At 34.0% G+C, this 26,311-nt stretch overlaps 1 long non-coding RNA gene across 1 annotated transcript in view; it reads left to right on the forward strand.

Annotated features, from left to right (window-relative positions):
• The window catches only part of LOC129045528 (uncharacterized), a 209,910-nt gene extending 185,516 nt beyond the window's left edge, over nt 1–24,394 (forward strand). The window contains exon 3 of the long non-coding RNA XR_010413439.1: nt 24,264–24,394. This is a non-coding gene — a long non-coding RNA (uncharacterized LOC129045528). The remainder of the gene's footprint in view (nt 1–24,263) is intronic.
• The last annotated feature ends 1,917 nt before the right edge of the window (nt 24,395–26,311 follow it).

Here is a 26,311-nt window from a genome sequence, read left to right on the forward strand (position 1 = left end):
AGTTTGACTTCTTCTTTGCCAATTCAGGTGGCTTTTATTTCTTTTTGTTGTCTGCTGTGGCTAGGACTTCTAATACTATGTTGAATAGCAGTGGTGATAGTGGACATCCCTGCCGTGTTCCTGACCTTAGGGGGAAAGCTCTCAGTTTTTCCCCATTGAGAATGATATTCGCTGTGGGTTTTTCATAGATGGCTTTTATGATATTGAGGTATGTACCCTCTATCCCTATACTCTGAAGAGTTTTGATTAAGAAAGGATGATGTACTTTGTCAAATGCTTTTTTTACACCTATTGAAAGGATCATATGGTTCTTGTTCTTTCTTTTATTAATGTATTGAATCACATTGGTTGATTTGCGGATGTTGAACCAACCTTGCAGCCCAGGGATAAATCCCACTTGGTTTTGGTGAATAATCCTTTTAACGTACTGTTGGATCCTATTGGCTAGTATTTTGGTGAGAATTTTTGCATCCATGTTCATCAAGGATATTGGTCTGTAATTCTCCTTTTTGATGGGGTCTTTGTCTGGTTTGGGGATCAAGGTAATGGTGGTCTCATAAAACGAGTTTGGAAGTTTTCCTTCCATTTCTATTTTTTGGAACAGTTTCAGAAGAATAGGTATTAATTCTTGAAATGTTTGGTAGAATTCCCCTGGGAAGCCATCTGGCCCTGGGCTTTTGTTTTTTGGGAGATTTTTGATGACTGCCTCAATTTCCTTAGTGGTTATAGGTCTGTTCAGGTTTTCTATTTCTTCCTGGTTCAGTTTTGGTAGTTTATACATCTAATCCTAAAATTTGTATGGAACCAGAAAAGACCCCAAATAGCCAGAGGAATGTTGAAAAAGAAAAGCAAAGCTGGCGGCATCACAATTCCGCACTTCAAGCTCTATTACAAAGCTGTCATCATCAAGACCATCAGTATGGTACTGGCACAAAAACAGACACATAGATCAATGGAACAGAATAGAGAGCCCAGAAATGGACCCTCAACTCTATGGTCAACTAATTGACAAAGCAGGAAAGAGTGTCCAATGGAAAAAAGACAGTCTCTTGAACAAATGGTGTTGGGCAAATTGGACAACCACATGCAGAAGAATGAAACTGGACCATTTCCTTACACCACACACAAAAATAGACTCAAAATGGATGAAATACCTCAATGTCAGACGGGAGTCCATCAAAATCTTTGAGGAGAACACAGGCAGCAACGTCTTTGACCTCAGCTGCAGCAACTTCTTCCTAAACACATCGCCAAAGGCAAGGGAAGCAAGGGCAAAAATGAACTATTGGGACCTCATCAAGATAAAAAGCTTTTGCACAGCAAAAGAAACAGTCAACAAAACCAAAAGACAACCAACAGAATGGGAGAAGATATTTGCAAATGACATATCAGATAAAGGGCTAGTACCCAAAATCTATAAAGAACTTATCAAACTCAACACCCAAAGACCAAATGATCCAATCAAGAAATGGGCAGAAGACATGAACAGACATTTTTCCAAAGAAGACATCCAAATGGCCAACGGACACATGAAAAAGTGCTCAACATCACTCGGTATCAGGGAAATCCAAATCAAAACCTCAATGAGATACCACTTCACACCAGTCAGAATGGCTAAAATTAACAAGTCAGGAAATGACAGATGTTGGCGGGGATGTGGAGGAAGGGGAACCCTCCTACACTGTTGGTGGGAATGCAAGCTGGTGCAGCCACTCTGGAAAACAGTATGGAGGTTCCTCAAAAAGTTGAAAATAGAGCTACCGTATGACCCAGCAATTTCACTCCTGGGAATTTACCCCAAAGATACAAATGTAGGGATCCGAAGGGGTTCGTGCACCCCAATGTTTATAGCAGCAATGTCCACAATAGCCAAACTATAGAAAGAGCCAAGATGTCTATCGACAGATGAATGGATAAGGAAGATGTGGTATATATATGCAATGGAATATTATGCAGCCATCAAAAGGAATGAAATCTTGCCATTTGCAATGGCGTGGATGGAGCTGGAGGGTATTATGCTGAGCGAAATAAGTTGATCAGAGAAAGACATGTATCATATGACCTCACTTGATATGAGGAATTCTTAATCTCAGGAAACAAACTGTGGGTTGCTGGAGTGGTGAGGTATGGGAGGGATGGGGTGGCTGGGTGATAGACATTGGGGAGGGTATGTGCTATGGTGAGCACTGTGAATTGTTCAAGACTGTTGAATCACAGACCTGTACCTCTGAAACAAATTATACATTTTGTGTTAAAAAAAAAAGAAGAAGAAGAAGAAGACGATAGCAGGAAGGAAAGAGTGAAGGGGGAGGAAATTGGAGGGGGAGATGAACCAGGAGAGACTATGGACTCTGAGAATCAAACTGAGGGTTCTAGAAGGGAGGGGCGTGTGGGGATGGGTTAGCCTAGTGATAGGTATTAAAGAGGGCACGTACTGCATGGAGCACTGGGTGTTATATGAAAACAATGAATCATGGAACACTACATCAAAAACTAATGATGTAATGTATGGTGATTAACATAAAAAAAAGAAAAGAAAATAACAACAACAACAACAACAAAGAGTTAGTGTTAATGTATTTTGTGAAGTCACATTGACATCTGGCTAGCCAGTGTAGGGTACTGTGTATGTACAGATTGAGTCTTAGGGGGAAATGTCCAAAGTGTTTATAGAAAATCCTCTGTGAATGGACAAGAGAGGGAAAACTCTGACTACTGGGGAAGTAAGTACTCCATCATGAGATCTCAGCCCAGCAGTAGAATGAACCCAGGGCCAGTGAGCCTAGTTAGGGTGAAGAAGGAAGTACTAGAAGCATAGATAGTCATCAAGTCAGCTTTGTGAAAGCTGGGATGGATGTCTTGTCCAGCTTTGTATCTCCAGTGCTTAGCACAGTGGTTGGTATATAATAGGTAGTGAGTAAATAGTTGTAAATTCCAAGAAAAAGAACAAATGGAATAAAAAAATACAGAAGAAAATAAAAGTATGTACAGTAAGGAAAAAATAACAACAGAGTTTTAAAGTCTGGGAAAAATCAAAACTCCCCAGGATTGGTAATATAATAACCAAATGTTAAGAAATGCTGAACATCTGTTCTCTATAACACTCATGCAAGAAATTAAATGACAACAATCAAGATTAAACATAGAGACACTGGCCTGCAGTTTCCTGGCCAGACAATATTTGCCCACTCTCTGTGCAAGGAAAAATGAGTCTTCATTGTTGAATGCCAATTGTACAATATATTTATTTTAAGTTGTAATGTTAGTTTAGCTATTAAGTAAGTTTAGTGCAAGATTGAATATAACATATGATTAAGTGAATCTTGAGCAAATCATTTGTGTTTTATTTTGTTTCAAGCCCAGATTAGGAAGATATTAATTATACAGAATATCTGCAAACTTGAGTGGCTTTTTTTCCTCATTGTATATACTGGGTTGAACCATGTGAAATTGCTGGTTTTATAAGTCCAAAATGATTAATTTTTGGCAATTTCATATATTTCCACCTAATAAAATGAGGGTTTTTGGTAGCTGCTAATTTTTAAAAGTTTATATAAGTTTAAAAAAATCTAGAGAACAATGTAATACCATAATATCATTGTATACACCACGTGTACCTTTTAAAAATGTCAGTCTTCTCACATGTGATTATAGAGAGCACGGAACATACAATTCAGAGCAGGGGTGGCACTATTTGTACACACTACTTATGTGGCAGGTTCCCCTGGAGCACACACTAGGCAGACTTACATTGGCCATTTTCACAGTAACTATATTTTTAAGAGAAATAAAACATCACACAGTTGAAACATTTCTTTTTACTTGTCCTTAAACCTGTCTTCTCCTCTCTGAGTGGAAAATAAGTCTAAAGTTGATGTGTATCTTTCCTATTTATATTTTATACTGTTTTAAAAATACTTCTTTTATTTATTTATTTATTTATTTATTTATTTATTTATTTATTTATTTATGTTTCAAATTTTTATTTAAATTCTAGTTAGGTAACACATAGTGTAATATTGGTTTCAGGAGTAGAATTTAGTGATTCATCACTTATATATAACATCCAGTGCTCATCATAACAAGTGCCCTCCTTAACACCCATCACCCATTTAACCCATCCCCTACCCACCTTCCTCCATCAGCCCTCAGTTTGTTCTCTATAGTTAAGAGTCTCTCTTATGGTTGGCTTCCCTCTCTCTCGCTCGCTCTCTCTTTTTTTCCTTTCCATATGTTCATCTGTTTTGTTTCTTAAATTCCATGCATGAGAGAAATCATATGGTGTTTGTTTTTCTCTGACCGATTTATTTGCTTAGTGTAATACACTGTAGCTCTATCCACATCATTGCAAATGGCAAGATTTCATTCTTTCTGATGGCTGAATAATATTCTTTGTATGTATACCATTCATCGGTAGATGGACATTTGGGCTCTTTCCATTATTTGGCTATTGTTGATAGTGCTGCTATAAACATTAGGGTGCATGTACCCCTTTGAATCTGTATTTTTTTATCCTTTGGGTAAATACTGGCAATTACTGGATTGTAGTGCAATTACTGGATCATAGGGTAGTTCTATTTTTAACTTTTTGAAGAACCTCCATACTGTTTTCCAGAGTGGTTGCACCAACCAGAGGGTTTGCATTCCCACCAACACTGAGAGAGGGCTCCCCTTTCTCCACATCCTTGCTAGCACCTGTTGTTTCTTGTTTTGTTAATTTTAGCCATTCTGACAGGTGTGAAGTGGTATCTCATCATGGTTTTGATTTGTATTTTCCTGATGGTGAGTGATGTTGAGCTAAAAATACTTCTTTTAAAAGATAATAAGTAGAAGGACCAAAGTCTCTTTATTAATAGTGTTTGTAGCTCTTATTATCACACAGTCATTATGAAAACATCATATCCCACTCAATTTAAGAGAAAATTTAAGAGAAAATTGTCTAGGACAAATTTTCCCGAGTGTGGTTCCTGGTGCACAAGCATGATTTTGGAAACTAGTTCAATATGTAGAGTCCTAGACTCCACTTTACACTCCTGTATCCTAAGGACCTAATGCCAGAGATGCTCCCCAAATAATTCTCACACTCACTAGTGTAGGAACCCATGATCTAAAAAGGAATCAATTACCACGTGAGTGTAAGCTATCTATTTTCATACCTAAAACTAAAAACCTCTGCTTAACTTGTGATAAATGTATCCATAATGGTGGTAGAAGCAGCTCAAACAGGTGAATAATATCAGTCTTTTTAATTTTTTCCCCAAGAAAATCTAACATATCATTAAACAAAATATATGTAATTATTTTATGTACCACTTAAAAAAGAAAAGAAAAACTACCAGGTAAATCATGGCAAATTGCTCTTATCACTTAAAATGTTTATATTTATTGGAAGAGCTCTTTTAGATGTCTTGACATAGAAAACATGTAATCTGTTCTCATGACCTTGAACCCTTTAGCAGTTTTACCATTAATAGCACAATTTTGAGGCATGTCTAGGTTCTGTCAGAAATTCCTATGGGACAAGACTTGGGCATCAGTTGAATCACTTGCCATCTGAAAATATGCAAGTTGTGTTCAAAGTTAGTCAGAAGTTCCTCAGAAATTGATATTGATAACTTAATGGCAGTCCTATACAACATCTGAATCACATGACTTATTCACTCCAGATTCTCAGGGTTTTGCTATTTCTTTCATATAGTCAAAGGTTTTGCCCCCCTCCCCCTTTTTTTTCTGCATTTGGTTGTGATACTCGTGTATGATACTGGGTAGATTTCTTGTAAACTAGCCTAAATCCTCCACTACTCCCCATATACATACCCCTTTCAGTGTGATGTTGCAACTTCTACTATCAAGGTAAGGGGTCTATTTCCCCACCCCTTGTATTTGCCTTGGCCTTGTCACTTGGCTTGGGCTAACAGAATGTGATGGAAGTGACATGACACTGTGCCAGTTGAGAGCCTAGTGCTCAAGAGGACTTGTGCATTTCTTCTTTCTCTCTTTGGATACCTGCTACTACCATGTGAATAAGCCCCATCTAGTCTGCTAGAAAAATGAGAGACTCTGTGGATCACAGTGCTCCATTCCTCTAGTGACAAATACTTGCTTCATATGTATGCTCTGCTTGTTTCATTTCTAAGTGTTTCTGGGTAAAATTCTCATTTCATTTTAAAGCAGAATCAGAGTGTAATTTTTTTAATTTTTTTTCAGAGTAATTTTTTGAAGCTATGTAAAATGGCAATTAAATGCAATACAAGAACTCTCAAGATTACACATAGCTCAAAGTGGTGACAATATGAACAGCTATGACAAGTTTGTATGTGTATGGCAATGAATATGTTGTGACTATCCCATGGCTAAGAGTGATTCCAAGATGCTTCAGATTTCAGAGATAGAAAAATAGATTTTAAAAAGTTGACACTGGGTAAATCTGCATATAATAATAATAATAATAATGATAAAAACCAGCACCTGGTTGGAAAGTGACAAAGACATTGGATTTTATGGAGGCTTTTCTTTCACAAGAATTAAATGGCTAAGAATTGAGTAGTAAGCTTGATTTTTTTAATATTTTGACTAGAACATTTTAGTATAAAGAACATATTAGTATAAAGTGTTTCAAGGAACTAAACCAAAAGATAATTGACTAGAAATAGACCGGACTTGAAAGTTAGAGCTAATCAGCCTGAAAAAATACTGATCTTTGCTCATTTGTCCTCTACTTGAAAGGATATCAATGGCCATTTTACCCAAATAGTAACCCTTATAGCTATCCTTTTACCCACTATCACCTGAAAATTTGTGATATATACAGCTTTACTATCTGCTTTCCATTAACATTTTTTATTGCTATATTCCTGGAACCTAGAAAAGTATTAATGTCTTATAGTTTTCAATCTATAGGTCTTTTACTCCCCCTTGGTTAAATTCATTCCTAGGTATTTTATTCTTTTTTTTTCTAATGACCACTAAAGTTTGATAACTACTTGGAAAAAATGTTTCTGGTAAATTGTAATGTGAAAAAAAGCAAAAGCCACCTACAGAACAATATGTAATGATGAGTGGCCAATTTATTTGAAAAATATTTATGTATATTCATACCTAGATGAAATACTGGTAAGATGTATTTGAAAACATTAACAGTATTTATCTACAGGTGGTACATGTATAGATCTGTTTTCTTCTCAATGGTTTTCTATATTTTTCAATTTTTTAATAATGGTTATGTATTATTTTAATAATAAAAAACATACTTTATAAAACTCTTGCACTTGGAAGTTCTGGGTGCTAGACATTTAGAGAAATATGTTCTACAAGTTCAGTGAAGAGGAAAATAGAAAGGATGGGTATGTTTCTCCCATAACCAGTTTTATGGGGAATCTTATTGTCCTTAAAGTAGAACTTGAAGTTTTTTGTAGTTGATTTAGTTATGAGAGTACCACACTGTCTTAAGTATTATATATCAAAAAGTATATAATGAACAGTGAACATGGGATCTCAGACTCAACCACTTTTGAGACAATTATGGGGTGATTTTCTTCTTTGTTCTGTTATGTCCAGGGATTTTTTTTATACATTGGTTTGTACTTTACCACTGTGGAAGAGGTCATTTTGAGGGTTTGTCACAATCTGTATCACTCTAAAAAAAATCAAGAGCATGTTCCACATTCTTGGGAATTTCATATAAAGAGCTACATAGTGAGAATATTTTTGGCACAGTACTTGGATAAAAAAAAATTGGAAAAAAAACATTGGATGTATCAGATCACATAGGCCTTCAGTTACAGGAAAATATGACATAGGGGAAAAGGGCAGGCCAATTACCTTGTAACTAGTTCTGTAGTCTAAGGGTATTTTATTATTTTGGGTGCAGTTGTAAAATGGGATTATTTTCTTAAGTTTTCTTTCTGATATTTCATTGTTAGTGTATAGAAACACAACTGATTTTTGTATATTGATTTTGTATCCTGCAACTTTCCTGAATTTATTAATTCTAACAATTTTTTAGTGGAGTCTTTAGGGTTTTCAATGTATAATATCATGTCAGCTGTAAATACAGACAGTTTTATTTCTTCATTTCTGACTTAGATGCCTTTTATTTCTTTTTCTTCCCTAATTGCTCTGGTTAGGACTTCCAATATCAATGTTGAACAAAAGTGGCGAGAGTGGGCAACCATGTCTTGTTTCTGATCTTAGAAGAAAAATTTCAGCTCTTCACCATTTAGTATGATGTTAGCTGTAGGATTGTCATATATGGTCTTTATTATGTTGAGGCATATTCCATCTGTACCCATTTTGTTAAGAATTTTTATCATGAATAGATGTTGGATTTTGTCAGATGCTTTTTCTGACATCTGACAGAAATATGTCAGATATTTCTGTCTGACATATTTCTGTCAGATATGCTTTTCAGTATATCCATAATGTTGTGAACCAACACCTCTAGTTCCAAAATATTTTCATTGCCTTAAAAGAAAACCCAGTATACACTAAGCAGTTAATTTCCTTTACCTTCTCCTTCCAGTAACTGGTAACCACCAGTTTGCTTTCTTTCTCTATGGCTTTATCTAATGCAGCCATTTCATATCATGTAATCATACAATACATGGCCTTCTGTGTCTGTCTTCTTTCACTTTGCATGATGTTTTTGAGGTTCATATATATTATAGCATATATCAGTACTTTGTAACTTTTTTTTTTTTTTAGATTTTATTTATTTATTTGAGAGAGAGAGAATGAGAGAGAGCACATGAGAGGGGGGAGGGTCAGAGGGAGAAGCAGACTCCCTGCCGAGCAGGGAGCCTGATGCGGGACTCGATCCAGGGACTCCAGGATCATGACCTGAGCCGAAGGCAGTCACTTAACCAACTGAGCCACCCAGGCGCCCAGTACTTTGTAACTTTTAATGTCTGAATAAAAATTCCATTATATGTATAATACCTTATTTTGTTTATCCATTCATCCATTGACGGTTATTTGCATTATTTCCACCTTTTGGCTATTGTGAATATTGCTGCTGTGAGCATTTGTGTGTAAGTATCTGTTTGCATACCTGTTTCCTGCTCATTGTAACTTAATGTCCTTTCCTCCTCCAGATTCATAAATATATTGTCTTATGGAATATTCCCATATACTTATGGTATGTAGAGATCTTGTTATATGTTAAGTTTTTAATTCAGCTGAAGTTAATTTTTTTCTCATGATGATGCAGCAATTTAATTTTGATTTTTAAGCACATTGATATCCAATTATCTCACTGTTTTTATTGAATAACTATCCTTTTCTACTGATACAAAATCTGTTTTTTTTCCTTGTATTCTGATTGAGGGCTCCATTCTGCACTATCATTTTTTTTAAGATTTTATTTATTTATTTGACAGAGAGAGACACAGAGAGGGAACACAAGCAGGGGGAGTGGAAGAGGGAGAAGCAGGCTTCCCACTGAACAGGGAGCCCAATGCGGGGCTTGATCCCAGGACCCTGAGATCATGACCTGAGCCAAAGGCAGACGCTTAATGACTGAGCCACCCAGGCGCCCCTATCATTTATTTTTCTTATTCAAAACTATTATCCTTTAATTTGGGGGGATTATGCATTTCATTTTTCTTCACTTGTTGAGGTAATTTTAAATATTTAATGCACATGCTAAATTTTATATTTGTAATTCCCAGCTTTGCTTTGGAAATTAATAAGTTTGTGGTAACACTTCTGAGTCCTGTTGTCTGAAAATAATGCTGTTGCTAGGTATCCAATTCTATACTAAAAGCCATTTTCTCAGAGAATCTACAGCTTAGTTCCTTGTCTTCCAATTTCTAATGTTGTCAATGACTTTGTGGCCCATATAATTGTAATTATTGTTTGTAGTCTTTTATTCCCCATTTACTATGTAAGCTTTTTAGTATTTTGTCTTCAGACATGTTCTGTTTTTAGGTGTGGGTTTTATTTTTGCTATTATTTTTCTTTTTGCTCCTAAAATGCAGGCCCTTTTAATTTTAAGAGCCATTTTGTCTTCATTGCTGGGAGATTGCTGGGAAATTGTTTTTTTTTTTTTTTTTTTCCTCTTTCTTTTGGTCTTTCTTTTGGTCTCTCTTTTGGTTTGTCTTCCTTCCTTCCTCTATCTTTCTCTCTCTCTCTTTGAAATATCGCCTGTCCCAAATTCCCTCTATTTTTTCATAAATCTTCCTATGAATCTTATTAAATGGATGTTGGAACTTTTAAAGCAGACATCACAAAATGGTGACTAAGAGACTAAACACAGCTTGAAGACCTAATTTGTCTAATCTGAATAATATTTTGAAAATAATCAATTCAAATATTTTAAAATTGGTAGATTTCAGCTAAAAATACAGGTTTCTGGCAGTTTTGGCAAATTGGAAGATTTGGTAAATCAAACTTGCATTCCTGAATGAAAGTAATTGGCAAGAAGTAACCACTCTTAGATGGCATACACATGTTCCAGATTGCCCCTGTCATTTCTGCTCCCCTTTGTCCTCCTGATCTTAAGATCGTTGTTGGTTGCTGTGCATCATCATGCTTGTGCCATTTTTTTAAAAAAACTGGAGAGAGTCTCTATTTGCTTATCTTTCTAAGTGGATACAAGAAAGAATGTACAGTTTGTTTCAAGAAGAATGAAAGATTATTTCTTAGTGGAAATAAGAGTTCCTACATGTTTATAGTGTTGGCAAAATGTTTGTTGAATGCATACAATAGAAAGTGCCATTATATATATTTTTAATAACTAAGAATCATCACAGACATGGAAGAATTCATGATGAAAAAATTAATGAACTGAAATATGGACTAGAATTTCCACCAGCTTAATTTTTTAATACAAATGCATATAAAAGTAAGTGATTTGGGTATGATATGTTACTACTATGAATTAGATTAAAAATTTGTCCAGATGGCATTTTTATTACAGATGGTAATTTTATAAAAGAGTATCTAATGGAGGCAATAGAAATTATATGTCCTGAAGGAAACAAGCATTGAAAATGTAAGTGAAATTGGAGATGTGGCTAAGAATTTACAATCTACATTGGAAGAAAAAAAGTTAAGTCATTTATGGCATTTTTTCTTGTACTTGATGATAGTACAACTGTAAATAATGCCAACTATTTATGTGTATATATTCATCTCAGTAAAAAAATGTTATGTCACTGACTAACATTTGGAAATGGTGCCTTGACAGTCACAGAATTACTTAATTTTTAGGATTGAGATAAGTTTAATGTAAATTGGTCAAAATTAGTAAGAATATTTATAGATGATGCTTAAGTGATGATCTGTGTTGGATTTTTAAATAAACTTAAATACAGAACAATAACATTTTGCAGGCATGTGGAACTCAGGTCTTTAGATTCCATTATTAACCCGAAATAGTTCTGTCAAAAAAAGTTGAGATCATAACATATAATACACTTAAACTCATTTTCTTAAAACTTTAAGTCTTTTCAGAGTAAAAATCAATATATCACATGGCCTATCAGCTTCACAGTTGTTGCTGTTCTCATACACTAACCTCTTGGACCTCATCTCCTAATGGTTTCTCCCTTGTTTAATCCGCTTCAGGCATTTTAGGGGCCAGGTGTACCTGTGCCCCAAAACCTTTGCACCAGCTCTTCCCTCTGCATGTAAAATTCTCCCAGGAATTCTCCCAACAGGCTGGTTCCTTTGCCTCATTTGGCTATTTCCCAAAGTGCCCCTTTCTCTGTGATGTCTTCCCCTGGTCAGTGTATTTACCATAGCACTTCCCACCCTCTGCCACCTGCCAACACACACCTCATACCATTTTTCTGCTTTCTTTTTCTCCATAGCCATATATTCTCATTACCTATATATTTTCTGTCCCCCACCCTTCCCAACACAGTTACACCCACATATACACTTAGAAAGTAAACTCCAAAAACAAATAAATAGAAAGTAAACTCCACAAGGACAGTGTATATTGTTTTTAAATTTTGTTTTTATTTTTGTTTTTTTATTCTCAGAGGTTAGAAAATTGTCTAGAACATAAGAAGTGCTCAATAACTGTTTGATGGATGATTAAATGAACCAAGTAACTTGGATTTTTTTTTTTTCCTTAAACTTTAGCAACTCAAGATTTTGCTTAATTGACTGGATGCATGATATAGTCTGGAAGTTATTTGGCAAGTATATGGAGGCATAGGGATATTTTAACTATTGAAAGAATCAACATACTTCCATCACCCAGAGCAGAATCCTCACCTTAGCTCACCGGCAAATGTTGAATTATGTAACGTCTTTTTGGTAGACATTTATAGTCATGATTAAATATTCTTCCAAATGTGATTTCTCTGCAAAGTGTATGCACATGTATTTACCTACATGTATAAATTGATTTGTTCATCCCCCAGCAAACATATCTATTTGGGAAGCTCATTTGGTACCCTTTTCTATACTGACATATGTTTTCTTAAATGAACATGATTTCCTGAATTCCTCTTCCATAATTGGACTATTTGTGAATACTCAATTCTGAATTGAACTATCATTGTTGAGTTTGCCTTTCTCAGTTATGACTAGTGGTGTCAATTAAGACTTAAGAATAGAAGTCATTGCACTGCAGTGCAATATGGTAGTGTAAACCAAATATGACATCAGAATATCAGAATTATACAAATATTTGAGAACTAGTTACTGTAAAATATTATAAAAATTCTATTCATGTTTTTAACAATGAATGACATGAAATATTGCTCCTAGGTAAAGATTCAAGCCTCAATTCTCTATTACATATGTATTCCCCCCTTCCCCCAACACACACACGAAACTCATTATTGACACTTTGGGGCAGAGAAAAAAATTCCAGCTTTCCTGTTTATATAGAAGGAATAAGATAGCACAAAAAATATATAATATTTAAATACTTTATTTTTAATCTCTATGTTTGAAATTACAAATTTAAATAATACCTAATCTTGCAGGGAGTCTGCTTCTCCCTCTGACCCTCCTCCCTCTCATGCTCTCTGTCTCTCATTCTCTCTGTCTCAAATAAATAAAAAATAAATAAATAAATAAATAAATAATACCTAATCTTTATTTTGAAACATGCTTATATGTAAGATAACCCAGTTTGTCTTAGTTATTTTATTGTTGCCTGAGGGCCATAGGTATTGAAGCTTTGGTTTTTCTAAGGTGAAGTATGGGAAATACATATAGAACCGGGTCTCCTTAAATTATATAAAGTGGAGGGCGTTGTCCTGAGGGCATAATGCCTCTTTTAGTCTGTGTAGTTCTTTTCAGAAAGATTCTGTGATTTCATGGGAGAAAACTTCTCCATGTTTTCTTTTTTTTTCTTTTCCCCTGCATGTTTACAAGACTGACATTCTGTGCATAAGTGTGAAGGCAGAATTGTGGGTCAAGTTTATTATGTGTAGACTTTAAATTACTTACCTTTTTCTCCTCTTCATTTCACCTGAGTTTTTGAAAGGAAAATCAGATCTTCCCTTACTATAAAATGCCTTTTGATATTCCAAAATATAAGAGCTTATAGTTTTTATCCATTTACATTTATTATAATGTAATTATAATTGTAATTATACATGTAATTATAATGCACTTAATCTCACTTTTGCCTTTTTTATTTATGATTTCTATTTTTTTGGCAAATATTTTCTTGCTTTTTGTTTTGTAGTTTCATGAGACTGTTCTTTGCCTTCTTTTTTTTTTTTTTTTACCTTCCTGATGGCTTAAAGTTTTGTGATCCTGTTTTAAATCTAGTCATTTGATGTCCTTCCAGTTCTACTCTTAATTTCTTTAATCAATTAATTTTGGGATATTTTATAAGATGAGGTTAAACTTGATGTATTTATTTAAATTAACTATGTTTAAGTAACATTGAATACATACTATGTTACTTAATAAACTTTGATTTCTTTATAAACTCTGTATTAAACTTCAGGATATACCATTATATTTGTTTCCCATTATCATTGTTTTTATCATTGGTCTGGATGTTTATTCCTGTGCAAAATGTCATTACATTTTTAAAATATATTTAATATCTGCTCTTTAAATAATTTCATAGCCATTCTCATGTATTTATTCTTTCTTATGGAATTCCAAATCACTTGATCAATTTCAGAACATTCTATTTGAGATTTTGTTTGTAAATTTATATAGTAACTTAGGGAAAATAGTGTTATAATATTTATATTTCATTTTAGAAATATTGCCTTTTTCTTTACTTATATCTTTTTCATCTCACAGTTGAAAGTTCATAGCTTTCTTTAAACAACTCTTGCACATTTGTGATTAAGCCAGTGTCATTTTTATTCCATTTATATAAATTATTTATATGCACACACACAAATATTTTCTTGAAATTTAAAAAATTTAGCCAAGATATATCTGTTTCATTTTTCATCTATTTTGTATATTATGAATTATTTTGAACTATATGTTTAGTCATTTTTGGTTTTTTAACTGTGGTAAGTTTTTTTTTAATAATTTTGCTTATTGGTTTAGGTGAATTTATTGGGATTATATTTTCAACTTGAATCTCTATATTTGAAGGGGAAAATTTCTCTTTTTTCCATATCCACTATATTTTCTTATTATTGGTATATCTGTGTTCTTTAATTTTTCTTCCTCTGAAATCTAGAACTTTTGAAGTTGGTCTTTGTATCACATATTAAAAAGTTTTCTGAGTAATTTCTGCCCTTTAAGTTCATTTTTACAGTAGATTTAAATTAATCTCTTACATTTTTGTGTTCTTAAAATTATTTTCTTAACTTGCTGTTTCATCACAGCCTTCATTTTAGCTAATTTTCTTCATCTGAGCTACTTTTCTTTATGATATTTTAATATTAGTTTGTATAGACATTTATATCTGAGTTTTTGAAGGCACGAAGCAGATATTTTTAAAATCCTCATGTATTTCTTGTGTTAAATTATTTCCAAGAGATTGATTCTCTTTTGAAATAATAATTCTATTCTTTCTTTTGCCCTGGATTCTTAATAGTTTCTACCCTAGTTTAATCATTCATATATGAAAGAGGATACATTTTTTTAATGTCAAGCACTTGCTAAAAATAGGGTGCTTTGATTCTTTTTAGAGTCCTCTTCTTGTACTTGGGTGCTAATAGACTCTCAGATCTAAAACTCTGTTGATGTGAATAGTGTATAGTCCAATTTCTGGTAACTATAGGCTTTGATCTTACATTGTTGCATGCTGAAGTTCAGATTTTTTTTTTCCTGCCTCGCTTACTTCTTATTCCTTTTTTTTTTTTTTTAAATGTTTCAGATAATTGGTTCTAAAAAAAGACAAGCAGAACATTTTTGATTCTCTCTGAATTTGGGCCTAGGTTAACTCAAGTGAGTTACTTTGTTAGGGTGCAAAATTCAAAGGGGTGCCCCAAAAACTCAGTATTCAAGACAAGTAATATTTGTATAAAAATGTAATGTATTTTATTTAAATGCTGCAATATTTAAATTTTTTTTTTCAAATTAAATTGGGAAGGAAAGGCCCATAGGTACCTGGCCTCTGTTTTTATAAATTAATTTTATTGGAACAAGGGTTGGTATTAGGCTAAGGTGAGTGAGAAGGGTCATGCAAATGCAGGGTCACATCTGGCTTTATTTACAATTTTGATTTTTTTTTCAACATTTGTTTTGCATTTAAAGATATTGCAGTAAAATATTATGTATTTTGAAAACTGAGCTTTTTGGTGCCCTCTTAAATTTCGTGCCTGAGGAGAGTGCATTGCATACCTTTCTCTAATCCTAGCCCTGAACTGGAGAATTTTATTCATAATACATATGTCTGGGTTCTACCTAGAACCCACTCATTTAAGTAAAGGTTTCCAGTGGAGGGGCGCCTAGGTGGCTCAGTTGGTTAAGCAGCTGCCTTAGGCTTGGGTCATGATCCTGGGGTCCTGGGATCAAGACCCACTTCTGGCTACCTGCTCAGTGGAGAGCCTGCTTCTCCTTCTCCCTCTGTTGGCCACTCTGCCTACTTGTGCTCTCTCTCTGTCAAATAAATAAATAAATAAATCTTTTTTTTTTTTTTTTAAAAAGGTTTTCAGTGGATCCTATCACTTCCTTCCATTCCTCTCTTCAGCCCCTCCTCCACTTCCATCCCCCCACCCCATCTGTAAGAACTACTGAATAATATAATTTTTATCCTTGAAAATAAAAAAAAAAAGTGTGTAGTTCTTTCCCAGAAACTCCATCTAGGATTTTATCAACTTCTCACAAGCTACAGATCCATTCTGTGAGCATTACCATATACTATCTTAATTTCTCTCTATTTCTGCCTGATCTACCAGATAGTATCTAAATGGATGTAAAAGAGAAACTGATAGATTGGGTATGTGTGGAATAGATTGTGTCTGCCTTGGCTGTTGTAACAAAATGACAGAGACTGAGTAGTTAAAATAACAGACATTTATTTAAGGTTAGGAAGTCCAAGATGGAGATGCCTGATTTGGTTTAGTGAGACATTTCCTGGATTGCAGATGTCTGCCGTCTTGCTGTGTATTCACATGGTGGAGAGTGAGAGCTCTGGTGGCTCTTTTTTTTCTTGTTAAGAGCACTAATACCATCATGAGAGTTCTACCCATATGATCTCATCTTAAACCTAATTATCTCTCAAAGCCCCATCTCCAAAAACCATCACATTGGGGATTAGAGCTTCAACATATAAATTTTTGGAAGACACGATTCAGTCTATAGCAGTATGTGACTCTGATAGCTTCAGAATGTGATTTTCCTGAATTGCAGAGTGTAGTGTGGTGATAATTATGGAAGAAATTGTTTTCTTTTTGATGTAGACCCTAGACTTTTAAGGTACATGTAGATGGTCCTAGTTTTTCATTATTTCCCTACTTTGTGTTAGTGGAAGCTCTATTTCTTAGTCTACCTTTGTCAATGCTAACTTTAGTTAAGTTGACTTCTTTGGCAAAATGTTGGCTGATATTCTTACTCAAAGATGATATTATAAAATGTTTGACTCTTTTTAAACTGCAGAGAAAATATATCAGAGATGTTAAATGTTGTCATTTTGACCTGGAAAGATAATTTTTATTTAATTGCATTACTTCCGAGAACTACTCATTTGCATACTCCCTTTCCCTTTTAATGGCACATGCAGAATAATTGCTTCTTATATTTTGACTATATATCCCAAATTTCAGTCTTAATTACATAATGGATTTTTTGTCAATTTCTTGACAGTGAAAGATTAGAGAGTCTTAGAAGTATTACCCAATTCTAGCAGGCCCTTACCATGGTCTTCTTTCTATATATTGTTGATGTTACTACTAACAGTCTGCATCATATCATATTGTTTATCACTTGTAAAAGTGGGAAGAAGTTATAATGAAAACTTAATATCTGAACCCCAGTCTCAACTTCACCTGTTTCCAGATGTATGATCTAGCACAACCCACTGAACAACTTTGGCCCTCAGCTGCACGCCTATATAGTGAGGGTGTATCACTGCTCTGTATACCAAATAAGTTCTGATAACTCCATGGTGAAATAACAGGACTTACAATTGAAAATAATTTTTTAAAATATAAATATATAATTCAGATTACATTTTTTGATATGAAACCTTTCCCAATAAAAGGTTCTCGAAGATGCATTAGGAGACAAAATTTCAAAATAGCATAATCAAACTTAAGGTAATATAATTACTAAAGGAGGGAGGAACAATAATTTTGGAATAGATTTTTGGACTGAGAAAATTATTACCAGGGTTTATTTTAATTCTCCTTACTAATACAAAAAAATTAGAATAAAGATTCATACCTCCTATAAAATCAGTCTCCTAGATTAAAAATACAGGGCCTCTACCAAACTGTAAAAAATGCATCATCATTATCTACTCTTTGGCTATTGGTCTGTGTAGTATATTATTATTCTTACATACTCACCAAAGTTTTGTCTTAGTCATGTCTTTAAATATTCCAAAATTTTTTCAATTAGGTTGCATCAGGTGTTATAAACATGCCCTTTCTGATCCTCAAAATTGCTTCCGGAAGCCATTGCCTAGAAGGTTTAAAGTTTAAAGCCTTTTCAGTTAAAATGTTCTCAAAGTTTTTCTATTCATAATGCATTTTTTTAGGAAAAAGAAACTTTGACTAAATCAGAATCGATTCATGTTTATTTTTATGACCATTAGTATGCTGGTAAAGAATAATTCATATTTTATAACACTTTAGAATTTTTTGAACAGTCAATAATAAAAAGCAACAATTTATGATTTCCAGTTGTATTGTCTTAGGCAGCTACTGTGGTTCTTTCACTGATTTTTTCCCCCTATTTTTTATGTCTGCTCTACTTTTTGTGTCACTCAGGTAGGTAAATTAATATAATTTAGAGCTATTTCACCTATATTGTAGAATTACTCCACAATCAAATTTCTTTCTCAATAAAGTACTTTAATCATAAGTTTTAAGCAACAGTTGACCAATGGATAAGGTTGCCAATATTATGCTCAATACCTAAATATTATGGGGGTTTTTCCTCTTAAAAGTCAAGCCATCTTTTGTTTGCTATAAAACTTACTGTGTTTCAACTTTTTTCATGGAGGGAAGAGGCCTTTTTTACTTACTTGGATCCACAAACTATAGTTCATCTTCATTTTTTTTTCTACTTGTGTTTAATAAATCACACTACAGAAATCTGCATCATTTCCAATTCTGTTTTCTTTATAGGGGAGTGATTGTTTAGACTGAGTTCAGAGTTCTAAGATTTTAGAATTTCTTTTCTGTGATTTCACCATTGAGCATCCATATCTACTTCATTGGCATTGGAGGTAGTCTTAATAAAGAGTACTGCCGAAGAAAATAAAAGAATACCTGGAAAAACAATCATATAACTGTGAAAAGCCTTCTGCTCATTATTAAATTAGCTTCCTTAAAAGTATACAGGAGGATATACCTTCTAAATATTAGATTATGAATCCTAAGGAGAAAAATAGCTTGGAAAAAAAGGTGAAGTAATGATAGAAAAGTAATTTCAATAAAATGATAAAAGAACTAAAAGCAAACAAACAAAAAACACAGTAGTAGAGTCAGGCAATATAAAACCTAAGGCTGTCAAAAAATTGAAACATGAATATAAAAGATGTACACATGAAATGATCCTGAAAAATAATGTGGAAATAAGATTAGATATCTGAGGATAGAGAGGAGAGATGCTCTATTGATAGTAACTTTTTTTCTAGAGACCAACACAAATGAAACAGATGAGATAATCCAACATGAAATGGATGAAAATGTTCTGGATAAAGAATAAAGTACTATAGGGGCTCCTAGGTGGCTCAATCTGTTAAGCGTCTGCCTTCAGCTCAGGTCATGATTCCAGGGTCCTGGGATCGAGTTCTGCATCGGGCTTCCTGCTCAGCAGGGAGTCTGCTTCTCCCTCTCCTCCCCGCTCATGCTCGCTCTCGCAAATAAATAAAATCTTAAAAAAAAAAAAAAAGAATAAAGTACTATATATGCAAATTGAAAAGTTTAAAACTATACACTAATAGAAATTAATATCAGGTCCCAATATCATATTGTATATATACATATTATATATATATGGACAAAATTTTATATTACAAAGGATCAAGCAAACATTAAATGATATCAGTGAAGGTCGGGCAAAAATCTGCCTTTAGACTTTTCTATTACTAGCCGATGTTTTGCAAAATGAGATTAATGAGAGAAGTCAAAGTTGACCAACTCAGAAAATTTCTTATAAATCTATAGTAATTAAAATATTATGGTAGAAAATCAACCCCTAAGTCTATGAATCCATTCAAGTAAATATAAGCATTTAGTATATAATAAAAATCACTAGGGAAAGGTGTTAGAATAACTGATTTACCAAAATGAATTCTAGAAGAAAATATAATTTACCACCTAATGAATTTGGCTTGTGGAAAGGTTTGAAGATACAAGTAGATCCACAATAAACCATAAAAGAAAAAATTTTATAATCTAATATAGAAAATACATTGTAACTTACAATAAGAGAAATGAAAATATAAAAAAACTAAATGAAAAAATGTACTACATATGACAAGCAAGGAGGGCATAATAAAAGGTACATATAAGTCCGTGTGTAAAAGACAAATACTCTCTAATAGAGACAAAGAGCTACAGTCAATATATACATACACTTAAGTCAAAATATATGAAAATATTCAATCGCATTACTAAATAAATAGAATTTTAAAAAGCATTTACCCCTTTCTGCCTGTTAAAAACAAAATTCAACTGAATAAATTTTAAAGAGCTTATCGGCTTTATTCAAAGATTCATGAATCAGGTAGCATCCAATCTAGCAGATAGCGTGGAACTCTGAGGAGCGGTATAAAATGAAAGACTTTTATAGGCAGAAGAGACCAGGAACAAGGAAGTTACACTAGTCAAAAAAGTGTATTGGTTACTGCAAGATTACTTTCCTTGAGGAGATGGCAGGGGTCTGTCTGGCCGTTTACCTAACTAAAGCTGATCACGTGATTCCCAGTTTAAAATTCCATTTCTGGGGGAACCAAAACTGTAAAGTAAGTCTTGGTTTGGTGATGTGAGGCTTAGCATAAGCAACTCCATTTTGGAACCTGTTGTCTTGTTTTTAGCATGTCTACATGACAGTTCTTAGTGTTTCTGAGGCTTTGTGGCAATGAGAACTCTTACAGCCTCTTTGGATCTTTGAATGAATGCAAAATTTCTTAATAATTGGTAATATGTGTTATTAGACCTACAAATATACTTTGGTCCAGTGGAGCTACTTCTAGGAATGTATTCTAAGCAAACATTTTAACAAGAGTACAAAGTTATGTGTATAAGAATATTTACTCAGCATTGTTAGAAATAGTGAAACAGAACAGCCCACAATTTATCCTGGTGATTATATCATGTGATAATCTTTAAGTGGAATAGTACCCAACAATTAAAAATGTTAATTTGAATGTATGTATTTTTTGACAAGGGAAAATGGTCACAACGCAACTTTCAATTTAACAAGAAAATATGTAAATCTCTATACAGTTTAACTTAATTTTTCCAAACTTTCTAACATACTTGCCTGAATGCATAGAAAAAAAACTTATAAAGCAAAATATAAACAATAGTGTACTCAGTAAACTTTTAATTTTTACTCTTACGTAAGTTTTTCATGTTGCTTCCTATTTTTCTGTGATGAACATATATTTTCTGAACAAAATTGTACAAAAAATTGTTTCAAAAAATTGAAAGCATTTTCCAAATGGTGAATTACAAGACAAATGTGAAGGGGATCATAATATTCACATGAGACAGGTTTCTCCCAAATTTCAGATGTAAATCTAGAATTGAGCAGCAATAAGCTGTGACATTTTCAAAAGCTCAGAAATATGAGCTGGTCCCCAATAAAGGACACCATCTGGCTATGGCTTTGTTAGAGGTTTTCTTTTCGATTACATTTTCTGTCATTTTTGCATAAAAATGCTTCTCTCAGTGCATTTCAAGCACATGTTTGGAAGGTTCTATGCTGGGCTGCATTCAGCCCATTTAGCTGTATTGTGCCAGCATTTAGCACGAAGCTTTAAGTGGTTAGGCAGGTGTTTTTTACTTAAATACTAACAGGGAAGAGGTAATATGGAATAGGAGGTCAGGGACAGGGCAGGCAACTGATTATCATGGCCTAAGGCCTGAAACACATCCCTGGAAACAGACAAAATGCTGTGGACATTAGGAAATGTCTTTTTTACTCTTTTTTTTCCCTAGCTGATTGCTTGTGTGAATGTGCAATCAGGTATTTCAATCCTTTTCTGAAAATCTAGTTTGGCTTTTGTAAGATGGACTTAAGTTATAGTATTTTTGCCATGTGGGTCTGAATTCATTGCTAAGCTAACAATACATAAATGTATTTCTTTTCCTTTCAGCATTTGACATTTTGCACTACTCATTAAGAGAACTGATATAATGCAGAAGTCGTTCATAAAAGACAGGAGAAAATAATTTCTATCAAAATTCTATCAAGACAGTCACCCATTTTGAATCAGGAAAGCACTTATTTTACAGCATATGAGTACATGATGAATATATGCAGGACTTTCCACACCAAAATGCCTTCTGTGGAAGCTGTTATTTTGAAATTCAGCTGCTATAAAACTTTCCTCCACATTCGGATTGAACAAATATGACATGCTTTCATGGAATTCACTCTAGGAATGTTAATGGTCTTTTGATATGACCATTATGTGGTTTCTAAGGCTTTTCTGTAATAATGTGATAAGGAATTGTCTCTCTACTTCCCTATCTCACATAATCTAGCATAAATGCACAAGCCATTGATCAAAAGTTGCGGAAATAACTTCCTATATTAGGGTCCAGATGAAGCTTTTACATAGGTTTCCATGATTACAACAGCGAAGGCCTAGTATTTGCTGACAGGCACTATGGTAATTAATTAGAATCAACTGGGTCAGAGGGTACTTAACAATATCAGTCATCTGTCAGCATCATCCTTTCTGGGGGGATGTGAAAATAATTGATTTATAAAAGAGAAGTAAGGGGTGGGTTAAGGAGAATCTGGCCTAAATTTAAAGAATTACACTTTGAAAAGGAATTTTTAGGCAACACATTTTGCTTAGTAGATTCATCATTATCAAAGAGTTTCTATTGACTTTCTTCAGATGGAACCAGGCATTTGTATAGGATGGTGTTATATTTTACATTTGAAGTTGTGGCCTTTGTCAACCCATTACTGGCATCAAATGGCAGGAAAATGTCTATTTCACATTGTCTGAGGGGAAATTTATTAGAGATAGCGTTTTCAGGGTGTATTTGAAAGAGGAAAGCAAATAATCTTACCTTTAGTTGTGTTTTATTGAGCAAAGAAAGGGTGAAATCATAGGCATTGCAGTTTACTGATCTTACAAGAAAAGAGGGGAAAAAAACATTGCAGAAGAGGCAAAGAGTATATTTTGCCATCAATTTTTTCTTTCTACTTACTGCCAGCAACTATTTAGTAACAAAGATAATGGAAATAGAATTGGAATCTTGAAAGATGCTTAACTGTAGAAGTCACAGTATATGTCCAATAGGGAGTCACAGAACTTTGCAGGCCTGCTAGAATAGTATAAGGCTGCATCTAGGTATGGTGGAAGGTAATAGGCAGGAAGGTTGACACTGGCTACAGTCTGTCCGTACCTATACAGATGGCATGATTGATTCCAAGGCAAGTTTCCAGGGAGTACTATGGTAAGATTTGCAAGAAAAGTCATTTTTTAGTATCTTTTTAGTCTTCATCTCAAACAGCTCTATCTTATGTAGTTGCCTGCACTTTTTATGAGCTGACAAAAGATACTGGGAGTTAACATTTTGGAACAGAGAAATGCAATGTCAATTGGGACTCCTTTTCTGATTTGTTTGTTTTTTGGAGGGGGGATGTGTAAGGTTGCTGAGTGACTCAAAGTAAGAATGTGAAGTATCAAAATACTATTCAACTTCTGGATTTCATCTTGGCATGTATATTGTTTAATGACAAATTTCTACTGAGTATAAAAAAACTTGGCTTAAAACAAGACCAATTTATTATCTCACAGTTCTGTAGGTCAGAGAGACGTCTTGGCATGGTATGGTTGGATCTTCTGCTCAGGTTTTAATAAGGCTGACATTGAAGTGTTGGCCAAACTGTGTTCCTGCAGCTCAGGGTCCTCTTTCAAAATCACATGCCTTTTGGCAGAATTTAATTCCTTGCAATTGTAGGACTGAGGTTCCCATTCTTCTTCCTGGCTGTTAGCCAGGAGCTGCTCTCAGCTTCTAGAGGCTGCTCGGTTCCCCAGTGTGTGGTCTTCTCTACAAAATGGCACTTTGTGTCTCCAAGACCAGCAGGAGAATCCCACTCATGCTTTGAATCTCTTCATTTTTAGAGACCCCACCTGGTTAAGTCAGGTCCATCCACATAATGGCCTTTTGATTAAATAAAAATCAAAATATTTGCTGCTTAATTATGTCTACAAAATCTGTTTGGTCATAACATGACATGGTCATGCCTACATTCATCGAGAATGGATTATATAGGGTGTATACACCGGGGGAATGTGAATCTTGAGAGCCAAATTAGAATTCTGCCTAACATAGCATGATTTTGAAAACTCTGATATATGGAATTAAAAGGAGTATTCCAAGTTCAAAAATCTGGTATGGGAAGACTGGAGATTGAACCAGGAGTATGTATATCCAGATATTAAAGGAAATAAACACAGAAAAGAAAGACTTGGGGCTGCAAGTGATTTTTTTTTTTTTTTTTGACAGGTTGACAATGAAAACTGTACAACTTGTAGACACAGAGGTTTCAGGATGGGATACAGTAAGGAAAAACAAATTGACAGAACAATATTGTAAAGAACTCTATGTGTTCATTTGTAAGTAGGAAGTATCTACCTCAACAACTTTATCTCTCATTTTCTCTTTCCATTTGTTTAAAGTAATTTATTCATTCTACACCCCAAAAAACTGTTGTATTTAAATTTTTTGTCTTGTATTTTTTATTTCAAAATATAAAAATTATTTTGAAGAATAACTACAATGACTAGCTTTTTCTTTTTAAGCACATCATGAGAAATTTACTACATGCCATCTTTTATTCACATAAGATAAGCATTTTCACTACTCTGTTGAAAAGATTAGATATGCATACCCTAAAATTATATTGTCCTATTTACAATTTAAATTCATACAGAGAAGATGGGAATGGAGGTGGGGGCAGGGGCTAGGAAGGAAGAAGGAATTGCCAAATTTAATACATTTCTAATTTTTTCTTGGTGTATGCTGAACAAGTTGGCATTCTCCTCATAATTATACTCTCTATATTCAACAGTAAATCACCTTGCAGTCCATTATTCTCTAGTTTAAATAATTCCAATCCAATTAAGTTTCCCTTATAAAACCTATTGTGTAACTATTTAATAGCTTTGCTTTTGTCTCTTTACATTTATGTTTTTCTATATGACTTTAAAACTTTAGAGTGTAGGCATTATGGTAGACACTATTAGGCACAGGAAGGTTTTATAATACATTGATAACTATGGATTATAGGTTATATATATACTTTTATTGTTAATCTAAAAATGACAAGGTAGGCCTTGATAAGAACACGACCACTTAATCTCACCTTTTCATTTTTGAATTTCCACTGAGAATACCTAGAGGCCTATAATTGGATGCAAGTCTACTAGGAAGGTCATTTTACATCCAGTGGAAGAAATAGCTGAGTAATTGCCTTAGTATTTTTCACTGCCTTGGTCAGACACCTTCAATGTTTAAGTAGTCTTCTGAGATCTCTTTAAGATATTGTATTATTTTTTATTTCACTAGACTACTGCTGGATTATTTAGTAAACATCATTGCTTCTGTGCACTAAATGATTTATGGAATATTAGTGCAGATTCCAAAATTGGGAGATGTATTTCAAGAGGGTAGCTTGTATACTGAGAGAATCTGGTACCACTGAATCAAACCATTCATAAATTCATGTCATTTTTTTTTATCCTATACTGCATGGCTTTGACATTGCAAAAACTTACATTGTTTTGTTTTGACATGGTGAGTTTTAAGTATGTTTGCATGATGGATATCAGACTCTATTAAGATACAATACTCTAGAACAAGAAGAGAATAAAAAGCCGCTTTAAAAAAAATTCAAATCTCTATCTACATTCAGATAAAAAGTGGCAGGGACCAAAATTTGTGTTTGAGACCAAGAACAAGGCACTGCAAAATACAATTATGTATAAATTATACCACAAACAAGAGAATAGCCACTGGCTCATCATGGTCTGAGGAATGCAGATCTGAAAATAGCTCTGTTTTTTGGAAAGATATGCAATATCCCAATCTAAGTCAGAAAGGAAAGCCAAAAAAATAGGTCTAATTGCACTTTGTATAAGCGGAAATTGACAGACAAGCTTCACCTGGATTCTGAAATATGATGAATAAAATACCTTTATGAAAGGCTTAGTCAGGGACTATTGGAGAAGCCCTGCTACAGAGTTTGAGTTTTAAAGGACGAATACATAATAGAGAGTTGAATGAAAGGATTTTAATCTGTCCAGATCTGAATTTAAGAGGCTTTTTCATGAAAGAGCCAAATTACATCAAAAATGCCTCAGTAAACTATCTTTGTTGGCAAGGTAAAAACCTTTATATTATATCCTTTGAAATGGTTTTGAAGGTGATGGTCAGGTTTAAGGATAAAAAGTATTTGAGTCCAAAGTAAAGTGTAATGGTTAAGGGGAAATGCTTCCAGGGGTAGACTCCAAGAGTTTTACTTCTCCCAAATGGGAGGAAAATATATGATTGTT

The sequence above is a fragment of the Mirounga angustirostris genome, unplaced genomic scaffold, assembly GCF_029215605.1.
Source record: "Mirounga angustirostris isolate CCGP_5_RB_7025 unplaced genomic scaffold, mMirAng1.0.hap1 SCAF_8, whole genome shotgun sequence".
Taxonomy (NCBI): domain Eukaryota; kingdom Metazoa; phylum Chordata; class Mammalia; order Carnivora; family Phocidae; genus Mirounga; species Mirounga angustirostris.